An 18,677-nucleotide genomic window follows, 5' to 3' on the forward strand; every position below is an offset into this window, starting at 1 on the left:
TCCTACCCGCCGAGTGGGGTTTACCACAGTGGATTTCTTCACATTCGTAGTAGAGAGACCTACACTATTAAATGCATTTACGCCTGCAAGGATTCTCTTTGTGAAATCCCGACAGGTGTAAAAAAGGTAAAGTTGATCGTAAACATAGGTTTGTGATTCAATTTATTTTTGTGAATAGGACCATTTAGCACCCTAAAGATTTCCCACAATAACACCTGCACAAATCAAGAAACAAAATATCGCCATGTTTACTAAATTTAGCTCTGCCTACATGTACCTTGACAAGATAGTTATCTTCAAGCTGTGTAGATGCGGAGTTAAGAATGGTAAATCTAACCTTGCCTATGTACATTTGCTTCCTTTATATTTTGGGTAGGATATTCTGGTAATTCGATAATTCCTTCTAGACATTCCAGACCACCAGCTATTACAAATCCGCTGCTCAACTGCCTTCAAATGCTCTGATGTACAATACGTATTAGGGTCGTAAAGTGGTGAGATACCATCTAGACAGACAGAAGGTGCAGATGTCAGCTCTGCTCCGCATTAACAAAGAAAGATCAGATTCGGCATTAAGTAATTGTTTGATTACAGCGTTACCAGATAAAAGACAAAAAGGGCAAAAGCTACAGATTCATCTGTCGAATGGCAGAGTGAAAAAAATATTATACCTTCTCGCTGAACAAATCTCTGAAAGATGTTTGGACTGAAATTTAATCACTGCTGAAATTAATAAAAAGAAGAAAAAACATTGAAAGTCATCTGAACTTCTATTACATTTTTATTAAACACTGGTGACCTCCAAGGTGTGAGTTAATTACCAGTTTTATCCTAGTTGACAAGGTTTTAATTGAATAAGAATTGGCAGGAAACCTCAAGCAGCCTATATGTGAGGGGGGGTTGTCTCTTCGAGCATCTGGCCCTGCAATGTGTTGGCAGGCTCGCGACTCTCTCCCTTTAAATCAGAAAAAAAAAATCACCTGGGCACCCAGTGATGACATCACCCTGGAGAAGAGACCAACTCCACAGGGCCCGCAGGTTCTCGGGAGCCGCTGTTCAACGCAGACAGTCAGCGTTCCTCCTTCACGAGGCACCGCAGAGACAGCATTTGTCCTCGCTTTGCGACTCTGCTCGCCGGCTAACACACATTCCTACACGAAAGAAGCGGGTAAAAGGCACAAGAGGGAGTTCACCTTTAAAAGCTTTTCTGTATAAATGACACAATAGATGTCTCTCTTCCTAAAGTTGTATTAGGGATTCACTTAAGCAGAAATGAACTGTAATATGCAAATAGTTCTAATTGGACCGCTAATAGAGCGTGTCTCTGTTGTTTTTTTAGGGATTTTTATGCCTATGTAATCAGTGCAGACAGCCGTTAAGTAAATGAAGAGGCAAGTTACAATGTCAGGGAAGAGACCGGGCGGTTCCAGCTGACACTACCCTAATCTTCCAGGACCCATTAAATGGCAGTTTCAACGCATTACCTACCATAACATCCTTGAATATCACCGATTTTATTTGCAGTATCAAACATTCCATTTCATGGCCCATTAACAGTGGGAGCCTGAGCTTTTTGACGCAGCTAAACATTTTACTAACTACCTGGACTAAGTAACCAATTAACTTTTGGAGACAATACGGCCAATTAAGCGCGGAAAGGTAAGACCGTCACCCCCCACTAAAATTGAATTTCCTCTTCCTGGCGGCAGTTATTGTCTCAGTTCAATTGTTCGCGGAAAAGCAGCCGATTAAAAGGGGGGAGGCGATTGGATGGAGGGTGGAAGAGTTCAAAGGACTCCTGTTCACAGAGAGCATGACAAAGTGTGTCCAATGGGCGCTAATTTGGGGAACTTTCCTACACGCCACTTACTGGTGTGATTGGCAGAGCAGCCTGAAGATTCTGAAATACCCACCTTGATGCTCAGCAGCCTTTTGATTGCAATACATGAAACTGCATTACTTTATGATGTCGGGCTACGTTTTCATATTAATAATGAAAATTGTATATCCATACATACGAATGTTTACAAACCAATATTTATTTGGATATATATCTGTACTCATATGTACATACACATGTTTACAAACTCCTGTGCTTGAGTAGGCCTGTAAAAGAGTAATGTGGCACAAGCAACTTATGCTACAGGAGACAACGGAGACACACGAGTCATGGACCCAATTCTTTCATTGATTAGTGCAATAAATGTGATATTACGCTGCCTACTGGTGCATGCTTTATGTATGCAAGATATGGCCACAGAGTATGCATTGGGAACTTTACACCATAGATGGTGCACAGGTTCCGGCAGTCTAACGTTTTGTGCCATGAGGGGCAACGCACCTTCCTAGCCTGTAGATTTGCACTGTTCTAATGCACCCAATTTGACCCCTCTTCAATAGATGCAATGAAAATTGGTTTAGTGCAAGTTTGTGGGGGCACACAGTGCATGGAGTTCATGGACTGTAACACAAATGTAAATCACATGTCCCATGTGCATTGGATGGAGGTGAATACTACCACTTTACCTTTGATTTTTTATAATACTAAGAACAATGACCCGCACATTTTAGAAACAGTAGCAGGACCTTTTATTCATGGAAGATATGCAGCCTGAGTATTTACCCCTTGTCTGATGTGTCAATAAGATGGTCAGTCTCATAAGATTTCAGTTCTTATTTATTATTATCTTCATTCATGCAATAGATAAATCACGAGGCGATAAGCGCAGTCAGAAACAGTGGCACCTTCCTGTTCAGGAGCAGATTTGAATGAGAGAATATCAAGAAGTGGAGCAATATAGGCCCCTTGGATGAAACCTACATTTCTGTTATCTGAATTTCCTGTGAGTATATCTTGATGGTATTACATTTTATAACAGATGTGTATTAAGGAGTTTTTAGCATTCGTAGAGGAATTAGGATTTGATGTATTTGAACTAATCTCTTTTGGAAGATTCCCCATTTATAACTCTTCTTGTTTAATGTGTATTAATGGTGATGAAGTCCTTCCAGTGATTAATTTGAACCGGTGGTTTCCAGGGCTCAGCACTTAATTGTCAACACTGGCACTTATGACAGTCTGTCACATGATGGCACTGTTTGTCCAGTTTCCACAACAAGGAGCTGAGCTCAACAACAGTTGATTATTAATGCAAAACACATTTAAAATGACTAATACCTGCCACCCAAACCATTCTCATAGCTTTTGGGGCCTGGAATAGTCTGAATTGTTACACTTGTAGGTGTGTAATGATCAGTACCTGAGTTGGTACTATCATTGGCAGCTCTGGCAGGGGCAGTGGGTGATGCAAGCTGCAGTGGCCTCCTAACAAGCGCCCTGGTCCTTATTATTTTCTTTTTTTCTCACAAACTAAGCACTGATTTAACACTGAACAATCACGTTGACACACCTGCTTGCTTAATGTGGTGAAGCTAGTTGGGCCACACATGGAGAACGTGCATTTTGAAAACCTCTCTGAAGTTTATTTGATATCTTAGTACCGAAGACTACAACTTTGACATTTCAGCATGTTGTAGGCATGGTGCCTCTGCCATTCCCCTTGCAACTACTCTAAGTGTTGCTACTCAACACAGCCTTATATATGTTGTCAAAAAAATGTAACGGGAATTATAACTGTTTTTCAGGTAAAGATTGTTATTTTCTAAATATAACATCTTTATTCCCATCGGGTGGCTTTTCTAAGCACTTTTTACAGCATCATGTCTCCTTGAACCTGTTGACAACACTATTGATTGGGTGTTTGCTAGGAATTTTACATTTTCTGTTGTTTTGGTGTATTTGTATGTGATTAAAAATGAATGTATTAATACTGCGCGCATAAACGGTTAAGCAGTTTTCTTTAACAGAAAGGAACCTCTTGTTTTATGCTATGCAATGTAATGTCATGTTAGCATAAGTACAACACGCACTATTTCCAAGGGCGCCTTGAGGCTGTTTTGATGCTATTCGTTGTGCAGGATTTTCCTAGCCTGGGGAGTTTTATGTTGGGATTTAGGTCTTGCAGGCATCCACTTCGACCAATGGGTGTGTGTTCCTTTGCATATTTTAATTGTGTGGTCTTATCCCAACTAGGTTTTCCTGGTTCGTATACTATTGATAGGATTCAATGGTGGTTATGTGTTTTCGCTCTCAGTTACCATGTGCTACATCCCGGCCTGACTGGTGTCTTTGGCTGTGGGTTGTCAGAGGGTTGCCGAAATGGAAGTCTGCAAATTTGCCTTATGACTTATTGCAGACAAGTGTGCAAAGATGAGGATCCATGTTACCGTCTCCTTTGGCTATATCGTTGTCTCTTGAGATAAGTGTGTGTGTCCCCGTCTGTCTGTCAGCCAGGGTCAGACTGTTAACCAAAATTATCTGTTTAGAACAAGTACCACTCTGCAAGAGGCAGTCATGAGAATAGGGCTAACAGACCATGTTTTGGATACAGCACCCCTCAAGCCAGCAGCCATTATCAAGTCTAGCTCCTTTTCAAGTTGTTGAATGGTGCCAGAACTCTGCCAAGGAAAGTTTCAAGAATTAACAGACGTTTCTTCTCATCCCTTGATTGATATGTTGATTAATTTCCGACCGAGCCCAGAGTTGGATATAGCATTGAAAGAAGGGATGCTTGGGATCAGTCAGTTGAAAGCTGCTCATATTCTTGAGCTCTAGTTTGTCAGAGGACATGCCTATAATGGTGCAGTTGTGAGTCTCTTATCAGGGTTCTAAAGCATACACCTAGGCATTCTCTAATCTCAGGGTAACATACTGTCTCTAGTGAGGTCCCAGTTGTCTATGCCTGCTAACATAGCATCTGGATACATTGAGAGCACAAATGGGACATTGGGTAAGATGCAAGTTACATAATTGTGCCCTTTTCACTTTAGAATTTGTGGGAAAACATTTGCAGGTGGTGTAGGGACACACCCCTCCTTAAGGATTTTCAACAATGGCATATAAATGCAGTAGTTGACCATATACTTTTCTACCTAACGGCTGTTCCTGGGGGCAGGACAGGAATAAAGAGGGCAATTGTCCTTGATGAAGTAAGTGATATTGTGCTGATTAGTTACAAAACAGTACCCTGGTCTAGATACTTTTAAACTATGGTATTTACATTTATTACAGACCGCTACTTTAAAATGGCACATTGCAAGCATAGCACTTCTAACTAGGCACGATCGTGCACTAGTGATTTCCTCATAAGGCTCTCATCAGTTTTTACAGTCAATTGTTGATGCCCCTCAACATCTTCACCTATCAGTGCAATCAGTGCATATTTTTGAGCCACCTATAAACTAAGACCCTCGTTGCATGTTTTGGGAAACCTCACCTTAACGAGGAAGTGAGAAGCTAAACTGAAACTTTCCACTCTTTTTCTCACTTACGGAGCACTGCCTGTCTGAAGACCTTCATAATCCTGACACTTATTTAGAGGGTAGGATGTAGCAGGACATCTCTCAAAAATACCCTTTGATGTCCCACCCGCCCTTTTTTGCATCCCAATACGGTGCAGAAGAGCCACTGGCTTCACTGTGGAGATAGTTTCTATATGGTCATTCTGCTTTAGGTAATGGCATAGGAGGGGAGCCTATGTTAAGAGCGAAGCCTTCAACTGAATTACTTCACAATCTGCCCAGCAGCGCCTTGAAACCATCGCAGTTCTGAACAGAAAAACTCTTGAAATATCCCCATGCACACAAGGGGGCATTTGTTATGTGATTCATAATGGTAAACCACCACTTTGGGAGTACACTTGCATGAATCACGTGATTGATAGCACATCTGCCAAACAAACATGGAATAGAGGACATGCCACAAGGGATTGTGTTTCCTCCAAAGCAGCTCTCTTAATGTACGTTATTACAAAGGGTAAACCCACAAATCACTGGGACCTGGGTAATAGAGCAGTATAAGGGAGAGGGTCCCAGGGTATACAAACTATTTGTTATAAAAAAGAACTAGCACAAGATCAATCACAGAAAAAAGCAAAAGAAATGCAAAGAAAACTAGCCAAAGTGTTATTTAATCACACTTTAGGAAGGTACACATTTACTAATAAATACAATAGACTTAGATCAAATAGTGCGGGGTGCCAAGGAAGGGAAAGAAGTGGATGGTGATTTGAGTGAGGAATGGGGGGTAAGTGACATATAAATTATAAACACGTCACAATTTAATTGCAAGGCAAAACAATTTCAAGCCAAAGCATCCAGGTCAAATTCATTGAAATGAATATCAGAATTATTTACAAAAACCATGTACAAGCAAAAGCACAGTGTCTATTACACTGTTGGCAGTACTGGCAAAGAAGTGTTGTCGACGTTTCGACCCCTGGACATAGGTAGGTAAGTCAGCTCCTTACTAACGGGGTCTTCTTCAGGACAGAGACAATGTGACAAGGGGAGTGGCACCTAAAAAAACATATATATATAAATTAATGACAAAAATTCGAAATCCCAAACTGGATTGATTCAAGGGGACTCCAAATAGGACAAGTAACCATATTTACCCAAGACAGGGATGTACAGGTGATCAGTATCTTCTTGGCGTCAAATGACGCAAGGGCTGATAAGCTCCAGAGAGGGGGTGTAGAGTGAGTGACACCTAAAGGGAAATTATAAGGTGTCTGAGTGGAGATCCACAAAAGCACATATAGGATTCAAAAGTTAATTCCACGAAGAGAACTTACTTAATTGTCAGTCTTGAAGGAATCGGGGAATGCAATATCTCCCGAATCAGACGCCATGGTGCATACTCAAAAGGCGACAAAGGAATTAATCGCAGGAAAATCCAGTCTCTAAAGGTAAAAACAAAGGAGTAATATAACTAAAGTCTTAAAAAACCCTAGCCTAGGGGAAGTACAGCTAAAAGAGCAAAGAAACCACGCCATGTCATCAGACGACATTGCTTTACAAGATATGCTATTAATCGGCCCCTAACGAAAAGGGGTTCAGCAGAGAAGAATAAAGTTAACCTAAGGTATCTGGCCAGCAAATTGAATGGGTAAAAACAGGTAGGCTCAATCACAAAACCCACTGTGTGATGTTACACAAAGCCAGCGGAGGCTAGAAGGGATTAAAGCAATGACCAGCGTAAAACGAGAGGTAGATTGAATTACAAAATAGCCCGAACTAGCGAGCAGCGAGCAGCCGGACCAATGGAAAAAGTCTCGGTAACTGGGCATACAGTAGCAGGGGAGTGGGAGCGGGGGTTGTTGAACCCTTACCGTAGGACGCGGCACCACCGACTCGCCTCCTAATTATTCAGAAGTCACAGAGAACTGCACCGTTTGTGCATCTAAATAGGCAGACGCGCCGCGTGACGCTAGACGCGGCGCAGACGCTAGATGCCTGCAGTCTGAGATGAATTAGAAGAAAGACAACCGGAGTTGCTTTCTCAAGGCAATTTCCGCTAAAGTCAAAATTATGGTAAAACAGGGGGGAGAAGGACACATAATTGCTGATTTGATGTTCATGTGCATATCAGTAATAAAATACAGATTAGCCCCAGAGGTGGACAATGTCAAAGCGAAACAATGGGGCATATACAGACTAACAAGTCTGGGTCTGATTAAAGACAACATCATATCACAGCATGCATTGGTAAACAAATACACAATCGATTGTTATGTCAGTAAATTAGACAGCAGTGACTGAACCTTGCCAGGGAGGGTACAAAAGTAAACATAAAATCGACAGATGTTTAACATAGTCAGTAAAGTGAACACAGTTAGACTAAGTGTATAAATAGACACATAGGTTTGTTCTGGCCTCCGAACAATGTCATAGATAGTAAAAACGAGAAAGCCATGGTTCACCATAATAGACATTTGTAGGAAATTGAGGTAGTTGTCGAAAAACAACAGATATATACAAAAATCGATCATGGGCGAAATACACAAAGATGTACAATGGGCGAGTACACAGACCTAAAGGGGAAACCTCTAAGAGGTCTAACCCAGCATCAGGGTGATTTGCAGAAGGCTAAGAGGCCCAGGAAAACGGGGTACCTAGGAGTTTAGAATAGCTAGCTGGGCGTTGCTAAGGTCCTGCTCATTCAGACCCAAGTTAATTGTATCAAAACGAATCATCCATTTGCACTCCCTGACCGTAAGTACAGAGGATATATCACCTCCCCTTGGCCCCAATCTGGTTTTTTCTAATACAATCCACTGCATTTGTTCTGGGCGGTGTCCCACCTGTTTGTAGTGTTCGACTAGAGGTGCCCCAATGACCTGACATCTTATTCTACTTTGGTGCTGTAATATTCTCACTTTCACCTTCTGTTGTGTCTGGCCAATGTACAGTTGGCCACACGGACAAAGAATCCCATAAATAACGTCAGTAGAGTTACAGTTGGTGTGGGAATCAAGTGTGACAACATGATGTTTGTATGCAAAAGTTTTAGCTTGAATCGTTGTCGGACAGGCCTTGCAGGATCCACATTTGAAATGGCCTATAATTGGTGGCAGGTTCCACAGTGACTGTATCGTTGGTTCCACTGGGTCTTCAAGAAAAGAATGAACAACATGATCTTTAATACTCATTCCTTTTTTGAAAGAATGCATGGGTAACGATGGTTGATCAATTTCAGTGGACACAAGGCTCCAGTGTTTATTTATTATCCTCTTCACTGCGTTGCTTCTAGTAGAGAAGGTAGTGACGCAAATCATTTTTTGATGGGCTGAGGCGGTAGGTTCTTTCGCCGTTAGTAAGGTTTCCCGTGGATTGAACCACGCCCTCTTCTGGGCCTTTTTCACCAGGCGCTTTGGGTATCCCCTTGAAATAAGTCTGATGCTCAGATCTGAAGATCTGAGCATCAAATGATTTGCGTCACTACCTTCTCTACTAGAAGCAACGCAGTGAAGAGGATAATAAATAAACACTGGAGCCTTGTGTCCACTGAAATTGATCAACCATCGTTACCCATGCATTCTTTCAAAAAAGGAATGAGTATTAAAGATCATGTTGTTCATTCTTTTCTTGAAGACCCAGTGGAACCAACGATACAGTCACTGTGGAACCTGCCACCAATTATAGGCCATTTCAAATGTGGATCCTGCAAGGCCTGTCCGACAACGATTCAAGCTAAAACTTTTGCATACAAACATCATGTTGTCACACTTGATTCCCACACCAACTGTAACTCTACTGACGTTATTTATGGGATTCTTTGTCCGTGTGGCCAACTGTACATTGGCCAGACACAACAGAAGGTGAAAGTGAGAATATTACAGCACCAAAGTAGAATAAGATGTCAGGTCATTGGGGCACCTCTAGTCGAACACTACAAACAGGTGGGACACCGCCCAGAACAAATGCAGTGGATTGTATTAGAAAAAACCAGATTGGGGCCAAGGGGAGGTGATATATCCTCTGTACTTACGGTCAGGGAGTGCAAATGGATGATTCGTTTTGATACAATTAACTTGGGTCTGAATGAGCAGGACCTTAGCAACGCCCAGCTAGCTATTCTAAACTCCTAGGTACCCCGTTTTCCTGGGCCTCTTAGCCTTCTGCAAATCACCCTGATGCTGGGTTAGACCTCTTAGAGGTTTCCCCTTTAGGTCTGTGTACTCGCCCATTGTACATCTTTGTGTATTTCGCCCATGATCGATTTTTGTATATATCTGTTGTTTTTCGACAACTACCTCAATTTCCTACAAATGTCTATTATGGTGAACCATGGCTTTCTCGTTTTTACTATCTATGACATTGTTCGGAGGCCAGAAAAAACCTATGTGTCTATTTATACACTTAGTCTAACTGTGTTCACTTTACTGACTATGTTAAACATCTGTCGATTTTATGTTTACTTTTGTACCCTCCCTGGCAAGGTTCAGTCACTGCTGTCTAATTTACTGACATAACAATCGATTGTGTATTTGTTTACCAATGCATGCTGTGATATGATGTTGTCTTTAATCAGACCCAGACTTGTTAGTCTGTATATGCCCCATTGTTTCGCTTTGACATTGTCCACCTCTGGGGCTAATCTGTATTTTATTACTGATATGCACATGAACATCAAATCAGCAATTATGTGTCCTTCTCCCCCCTGTTTTACCATAATTTTGACTTTAGCGGAAATTGCCTTGAGAAAGCAACTCCGGTTGTCTTTCTTCTAATTCATCTCAGACTGCAGGCATCTAGCGTCTGCGCCGCGTCTAGCGTCACGCGGCGCGTCTGCCTATTTAGATGCACAAACGGTGCAGTTCTCTGTGACTTCTGAATAATTAGGAGGCGAGTCGGTGGTGCCGCGTCCTACGGTAAGGGTTCAACAACCCCCGCTCCCACTCCCCTGCTACTGTATGCCCAGTTACCGAGACTTTTTCCATTGGTCCGGCTGCTCGCTGCTCGCTAGTTCGGGCTATTTTGTAATTCAATCTACCTCTCGTTTTACGCTGGTCATTGCTTTAATCCCTTCTAGCCTCCGCTGGCTTTGTGTAACATCACACAGTGGGTTTTGTGATTGAGCCTACCTGTTTTTACCCATTCAATTTGCTGGCCAGATACCTTAGGTTAACTTTATTCTTCTCTGCTGAACCCCTTTTCGTTAGGGGCCGATTAATAGCATATCTTGTAAAGCAATGTCGTCTGATGACATGGCGTGGTTTCTTTGCTCTTTTAGCTGTACTTCCCCTAGGCTAGGGTTTTTTAAGACTTTAGTTATATTACTCCTTTGTTTTTACCTTTAGAGACTGGATTTTCCTGCGATTAATTCCTTTGTCGCCTTTTGAGTATGCACCATGGCGTCTGATTCGGGAGATATTGCATTCCCCGATTCCTTCAAGACTGACAATTAAGTAAGTTCTCTTCGTGGAATTAACTTTTGAATCCTATATGTGCTTTTGTGGATCTCCACTCAGACACCTTATAATTTCCCTTTAGGTGTCACTCACTCTACACCCCCTCTCTGGAGCTTATCAGCCCTTGCGTCATTTGACGCCAAGAAGATACTGATCACCTGTACATCCCTGTCTTGGGTAAATATGGTTACTTGTCCTATTTGGAGTCCCCTTGAATCAATCCAGTTTGGGATTTCGAATTTTTGTCATTAATTTATATATATATGTTTTTTTAGGTGCCACTCCCCTTGTCACATTGTCTCTGTCCTAAAGAAGACCCCGTTAGTAAGGAGCTGACTTACCTACCTATGTCCAGGGGTCGAAACGCCTCTTAATGTACGGCAGAGAAGCATCAGGAGGGAAAATAAGTGAAACAACTGCAGACTTATTTAAATTTGGTGGTTTGTCCTCCACATTTAGGCACAGATTTACAAATACTTTGAGTCGGGTTTGCATTACGTTTCTAACACAAACCTAACAAAAAGTGGTACATTTTTAGCCTGGCAAATAAAAGACAAACGGGCCCAGAATAGAGTACATGCGCTGACTAATAACTCTACCAAAATTCGCATTGCAGATGAAAAGGCAATACAAAGGGAATTTGTAAAACACTATGGCCCGATTCTAATGATGTTAGGAAATCTTCCCGATCGGGTTGGAAATGGTTTCCGACTGACTTAGATCGGTAGAGTCCGACCAACCGAGTATGATACATCCGGATGCTTCCAAATACGATTTGGTTGGACTCCCATTGACTTCTATGGGAGCCTATGTTCCTAACCGGATCGGAATCTGTCCCTCGTTCGGGAAGAGACGTTCCCGATCCGATTTGGATGGAGCAAATGCCGTTAGGAGGCCTTCCTAACCACATCGTAATCGGGCCACAGGTGGGAATGCTTTTCTAACTGCATCGGAATCGAGCCCTTAGAATCCATCTATTCTGTTGGGGAAGAGGTGGATAGTCGGAAATTAGATTCCTTTTTTTTTTTATGGATTGTCCGTACCAAATTTAATCCTAAATCAATGTACAAAATGACCGGTTTATGTTTCAATTCAAGAAATTGAAGGGGCGGTTCAGTCCATGGCTGGGGAAGATGGCGTACCGATAATATACATTTTCTTTTTAGTGTAAGCCTTAAGAATGAACTTGTTTTACTAGCTAATCATATTTTACAAGGCGGGTAAATACCTTCCTCAGTTCTAACAGCTGTGGTTGTCAGTTTGAAAAAAAAAAAAAAAAAAGAGACCCAATAGTCTGTTGAATACAGACTCTGAAATCATAGCTGAATTACTAGCATATTGAATTAGTCAATAATACATAAAGATCAATGCAGGTTCATTGCAGGACAACAGTTATCTTTTAATACTACTTTTTAAATGGAATCCCTAGATTACTTTACTCAAAATAAAATCCCATCTCAAATTATGCTTCTGGATGCCGAAAAGGCTTTTGACCTTGTGTGTTGGGAAAGTTTTTATTATTCACTTGCTAAATTTGGTTTTCCCTCTGAGCTGATTGCAGTAATTTCCAAATTCTATGAGGGAGCTACGGCCTAAATAATTGTAAATGCTAATAAAGTGGGTGCCTGTGGAGTAGTTAGGGGGACAAGACAGGGTTGCCCCCTTTCTCCTCTGCTTTTTGCGTGCTTTATAGAACCCCTTGCCATAGCTATCCACTCTATTAGCAGTTTAACATCTCCATTGCTCGATATGACTAACATCAACCTGCGCGCCTTGAGTGGTACTTTACCTGAGAATATTTTTTGGCAGCCTACGCAGCAACCCTACACACATACCTACTCCCTGCTGACGAGAGGCAACTACCTCGAAACACGTGTCCAGGGATGGCTAACGCGACACTCATTTTCATTTTAAACTTTTGGCATAGGCGTACCCGCCGACGCTACTTCATGGACCACAATTCTTTGGGGTAACACGCTGGTAGGACTAGCAGAGTGCTGCCAATCGGATTTTTGTTTATATTCGGGCTCCCTTGAGCCGGTGGGGCTGACGAGCCCATGGCTACGCACCTGCGCGCCTTGAGTGGTACTTTACCTGAGAATATTTTTTGGCAGCCTACGCAGCAACCCTACACACATACCTACTCCCTGCTGACGAGAGGCAACTACCTCGAAACACGCGTCCAGGGATGGCTAACGCGACTCTCATTTTCATTTTAAACTTTTGGCATAGGCGTACCCGCCGACGCTACTTCATGGACCACAATTCTTTGGGGTAACACGCTGGTAGGACTAGCAGAGTGCGGCCAATCGGATTTTTATGACTAACATCAAACTTTACGCTGATGATATTACTCTTTTTTTAAAACCCAATATTGAAGTGCAAAATCAAAATTTTAAGTTGTTTTGGGAATTTCAATCCATTGAAGGTTATAAAATGAATACATCCAACACAAAGTGTTCAGGTGGGATATACCATCCAACACAAACCATGTTTTATGTTGGGTTGTAACCTAAAGTAATGTGAAGTTGAGCAATGCATTGCTTACCCTTACTGGGTGTCATGGAGGTGTTCCATGGGTGGTGAATGGGCATTCCAATTCAACCACCGAGGATTTTAATACAAATTTCTGTCTACAAAGAATTGTAGACCGAGATTTGCATCAAGTCTTTGCCTTTTTTAGACCTCTTTTCATTTCTCCTAATTTTCCCCACTTTGAATGTGTGCTGACATTGTACAGCACACATACAACGTGGGGAAAGCCTTAAATCATGGTTTTGGACTAGAAAGGACTCCTTCCAATACAAAAACTATGCTTCAGATAACTCAGACACACTTGCACTATGGCGCAAGAGTGTCTGCATTGGCTCATCACTTCTAAAGTGCACCAGCGCAGGTATAGGGTAGAAAGGTGCCACATCTTTGTAGATATGGTGCAGTTCTGGTGTCTTAAGTTCACACAAGACAACAGCTTTACTTGCTGCCTCACATTGTGTGAGATTTAGATATCACTCGAGGTTTTAGGCTTTAACAACAATTTAGAAATGAGAAGATATACAGAATGCTCTATTACTGCAATCTCTACATTATTTATAATGTACGTCATAAATTAACCCAATACTTTAGTGTTTCTATCAGCATAGACACAAGCACTAAATGGTAATTATTTTGGCCTCATCCAAATTCATCTTTCTTTCCTCTGAAACTTTACAAATGGTCTAAAACGTTTGTCGAACTTTAGCTAATTTGATTGTGAGGGCACATGACAGCGCTTTCGGTGATAAGTCGCAGAGAGAGCTAGAAGCTGAGACACAGTGGCTCCCTCTCACTCTAGCCCACCTTCAGGTTGCTGCAGAGGGTTGGGCGGCTCTAATACCAACATCCATGCCGCACCAATACACCAGCCAAAGTTGCGCACAGACCTGAGAAAAGCGCAGGAGTAGCTGCGAGGTCAGCGGGCAGTTGTGGGTTGTGGCAGCGCGTAGCTTCAGCAGCAGTAACAGGAGGCGGGGGAGTGTGTGAAGCAGCTTATAATGGGGAGTGGAGGTGGAAGCGGCAATTAGCGCTGACGCACTTGGTTGAGGCCTGGTACTTGCAGAAGTGGCCTGACTGGGAGTGGCTTGTGGCCGTGGATGAGCTCCCACCCTCCTGCAGTGCATCTCCCCAGTTTACCAAATACAGTCTTGCTGGGAAAATAGTGCACAGTGCAAATTAGTGATGCGGTGAAGTATATAAGGTTCAAGAAGGGACCTGGTAGAAAATACTACACAGCACGAGTTACCGAAGTGTAGATGGACTGAGAGTAGAAAGAAACCTCAGTGAAGGCTGAGGCAGCAGAGCAGTCAGAAGATAGGAGGCATCAGCAGGCACTAGGTGTGGGACCGCTTGTTGCACAAAAGCAGCTGGCACGTTGCAGCAGTGTTCATTATTGCAAAAGCCGACACCACCCCACATTAATCAACCAGGAGACTTCCCTGCCTTCAACCGACACAGTGTGTCAATAACCATGGCCACCAGGAGGGACCGATGGAACATCTGCATGTCCAGAAGAGTACCCGGGGCACCCAAATGGAAGTTTATACACAAGACCCCCAGGCTTTGCTTTGCAGCCAGCTGGCTGGAAGGATGCCCATACGGGTTTTGTTCAAAGGAGGTTAGCGGCAATGGCTAGGGGGTGCAAACGGAAGAATCAGCTAAGAAAGAACAAATTGAGGGGGACATCGAACGTCCGGGAAATAAGAAGCCCGGCAGATAACTTGGACCTTTTGGACTTTATCAGATGGGGTCAGTGAGCCCCCAGGGGTGATGCCAACAAACACAGAGGAGGGTGTAGAGAGCGAACTGTGTAAACCACTGCGTCTTACAGCAGACAGGCAAAAGGAGAAGCTCGGGTGCAAAAGTGAAATGAAAACCACAACCTGACTAAGTATTTCCCCCATATTAAGGGGAAACTTCTCCATGACCATTGGGGAGGATACTCCGAGCCCACCCTCTGCCATGCAAAAGACCGGGTCGGGCACATATTGGACACTAACTCCCAGCAAGATAAGAGATGACAGACCTCCTAAGGTCCTAAACTGGGGGGTGCAACCATCATCATCATTGATATAGCTGCCATCTCAATGGACTGTCCCAGCAGTACAAACCCCCCCCCCAAACCACCTTCATGATGAACCTGAACAGCATCAACCATCGACACCATTAGCTCGCAACAGCCAAGGAAGGATGAGACAACTGTGCAAGTACATGATGACCACACAGAAGGTGGTATTGACAGAAATTGATCCAGTAAACTCGCAGGTATAGGAGTAAGATGGCTGCAGTGGAACTCCACAGATATCATGGACAGAAGCACAACATCAAGATCAAAGCCTGGCTAGCACGATCTATGTAGCAGATAAGTCATATGACAACATATATGGTGGCAATTTTGGAATAAACCACAACTTTACAATGAACCCGGAGAAGCTACTTAAATCAATCAACTCCTTGATGGTGGTGACAAACACACTCCCATTGCAGTCACATAAATTAGAGATCCAAATGGACACCATGCAAAACAAAGCACTCACCATAACAAACATGGCAAGCAAATTAGATAACATTGATAAATAGGTCACAACAAACGAATGCCACTGATCAGAATTTGTGGAAAAATTTGTCAACTCTACCTGATGTACTAATAAAAATGTTACCGGAATTAAGATGCATCAAGCTGGTAGGCATAGGTGCTGGCACAGCAAATACAGTGGAAAGCCTGCCAGGTTTTGTTGATAAAGGCCTAGGGAAAAGTAAACCAATACTAGCGAATGTCCAAGACAACCCCACACACATAGCCTGCATCACCCACAATCAACCGGAGATGGTCCAGGAAGGCCAGAATTATACCCCCAAAGAAGAAAGGGTTGCAAACCCTTAGACTAAACCATTAACAAGGCAGGCCAAGAAAAGGCTAATGGAAAGGCAAAATATCAAAATAATGCTCGCATGCAAAGCAGCTGGGACATCAGTCCTATGATCCGCCAAGGTATACAGATGCTCCAACATCAAAGGAGGAAGTCAATGCAAACAAAAAACTTCTATTCAATGTTTGAGAAAATTAAAACACAAAAAAAGAACATGGAAGCACAGAAAACCACCACACTGGGGAATCTACCAGGTCAGATCAAAATACAAGGGCAATAACTAGTGGACCAAGACACCATCCAAAAAAGCTTTAGGGTACCAGCGCAAGAATGCCCTAAAGAACGGCTAGAAATTCAGGAAGACCCCATACCACAAAGAAGGGCACAATAGTATCAAAGCAGGAACCAGGGTTCAGGAAGGTTCAAATATGAACCAAGGAGAACCCATTAACCATGGGACCAGGGGCCAGCTACCCAGGACCCACAGTCCACCCGATAAACAAAAAGCAGGAAGACCACCCCTGTTGATTAACAAACATCACAGAAAGTAATATTCCGGCTGCAATGCAGGTCAATGAGTAGTCAGGACATACTTATCCGGGCTAATCCAACACATCCTCTCACTATCAGAACTAACTAGTGAAGACCGACTCAGCATCCAATTTGAAGGAGGTAGAAGGCATAAGAGCCTTAAATATACGTTAACCACATGGAAAAATACAGTCATCACAAAAAGGGTTCTACTGGGAAAAGAAAGTTTTGCACACTGGGGCATCTTGGCCTAAGAAATAAAGGAAGAGAATTCCCTCATCTACTGGTCCGGAAAACAAGAATACACCTTTCAGACTGCAATGAAAGAGATACAAGAAACAACCTGCTACGGAGGACCCCAAGGATACAACCAAACCCCAGCTTCAAAAATTTAAACATACAATACAGACTGAACGAGGAGCCCACCCAAAGAAGGATAGCTAGATCTGAGGAAATGGATGACGTGCAATGAGAGAGCACTTCGTCCAATCTCCAGTATCCAGAAAGAACAGCTATACCTAGAACAAACGTGGCCCATCTAGGGCCCAGAGCAAATCCTCCATAACAAGAGACACAGCCATCTTGTTCAAAATCACCAACATAATAATAATATCCTGGAACACTGCCAGCATTTCCATGATACTAAATAATGACCCACCAATTAAAAAGCTGCAGGAAGTGGACATCGTCTGCCTGCAATAGACCTGCGCCATAACACCAACACATCTGGAAGCGTTTGCAGGTCTGAACAAACCAACTAGCAAATTCCACCTCTTTGCAAGGCCATTGGTAGGTATTTCAATCTAAACAAAGCACTCAACAGACTTAGTCATTAAAGAGATTAATGTGGGCACGGACAGGCTGAAGGCCGCCATAGTGGAAAACAACCAAGACAAAGAAGGGAAAGCACCACTCCTATTAATCAATGTATAGCTCAACACCTATGGTCCTAGGACACAGTGATCACAGGGAGTTAAATCTACATAACCTCGGGGTAGACAACATAAATTAAGGGAGGAGCACCCCAATAGACAGGTCATTTAACAGATTCTTACAAGCATACAATCTCACTGATGCTGAGGCCCTAGCAAAAAATGCCCAGCCCAACATAGCCCAGCCCAACATAGCCAGCCTCTGCTCTACAACCACTCAACAATTGATTACATTTTTGAAACCTCAATCTTAAATTTTGTCTGGATTCACAATGACCTGACATGGAGCAAGTGACCATGCAATGCTTAGAGCTGAGCTTAAGCTACATGGATGCCCTCGATAACACACTGTGGCCATCTGTCGCACAAAAGGAGCGGAGGATCACATGTTGGTGAGAAGGATCAGAGGGAGCGTGTGCAATGCAGCCAAACTGGAGGCTTGGTAGAATGATCAGGAATGCAGAATGACTGGCACAAGCTATATACCCACAACTAATAATTGGGCCAAATGGATTACGGACCTACTTTCCACCCTCCTGGAGGAAGTTAGGGGGAAGTCCAATAATAGACAACAGCAAACAAGGTTCAGCTTGAAACACAATGAAAACCTCAGGGATTGCACCCACAAGCTAAGGCGGGTGATACGAGCCCATCAGGAGGCAGGAACAACTGACTCTGGGAGAAAGCTAAAATCCATACCTGGAAGCCTAAAAAAAAAAAGCACTATGATGCAGAGTGGATCAAAATCTATGAGTTATGAAAAAGCAATAAACACCAACAATTCTTGGAATACATCACCCTGCTGGATAATGAAAAAACTGACAAGCGCAACACTGTGACCGTGGAAGCATGGTTAACCCACATAGAAAATATACATACAGAGAAACCAGGTAAGGTTCCACCAGGATAAAATGAATGGACCATGCACTGAAATGGTCTATAATGAAAGTAAGCTCAACGTAGTCAAAGGAACTAAAACACAGGAAAAGCAGGGA

General features: G+C 42.8%; 1 long non-coding RNA gene across 3 annotated transcripts in view; it reads left to right on the plus strand.

Moving 5' to 3' along the window:
- Positions 1–1,002: 1,002 nt before the first annotated feature.
- Positions 1,003–18,677, plus strand: part of LOC146860593 (uncharacterized) — a 196,961-nt gene continuing 179,286 nt past the window's right edge. For all 3 annotated transcript variants that reach the window (XR_014979183.1, XR_014979185.1, XR_014979184.1), the window contains exons 1-2: positions 1,003–1,168; positions 2,705–2,843. This is a non-coding gene — a long non-coding RNA (uncharacterized LOC146860593). The remainder of the gene's footprint in view (positions 1,169–2,704; positions 2,844–18,677) is intronic.

The sequence above is a fragment of the Triturus cristatus genome, chromosome 3_1 (genome assembly GCF_964204655.1).
Source record: "Triturus cristatus chromosome 3_1, aTriCri1.1, whole genome shotgun sequence".
NCBI classification, from domain to species: domain Eukaryota; kingdom Metazoa; phylum Chordata; class Amphibia; order Caudata; family Salamandridae; genus Triturus; species Triturus cristatus.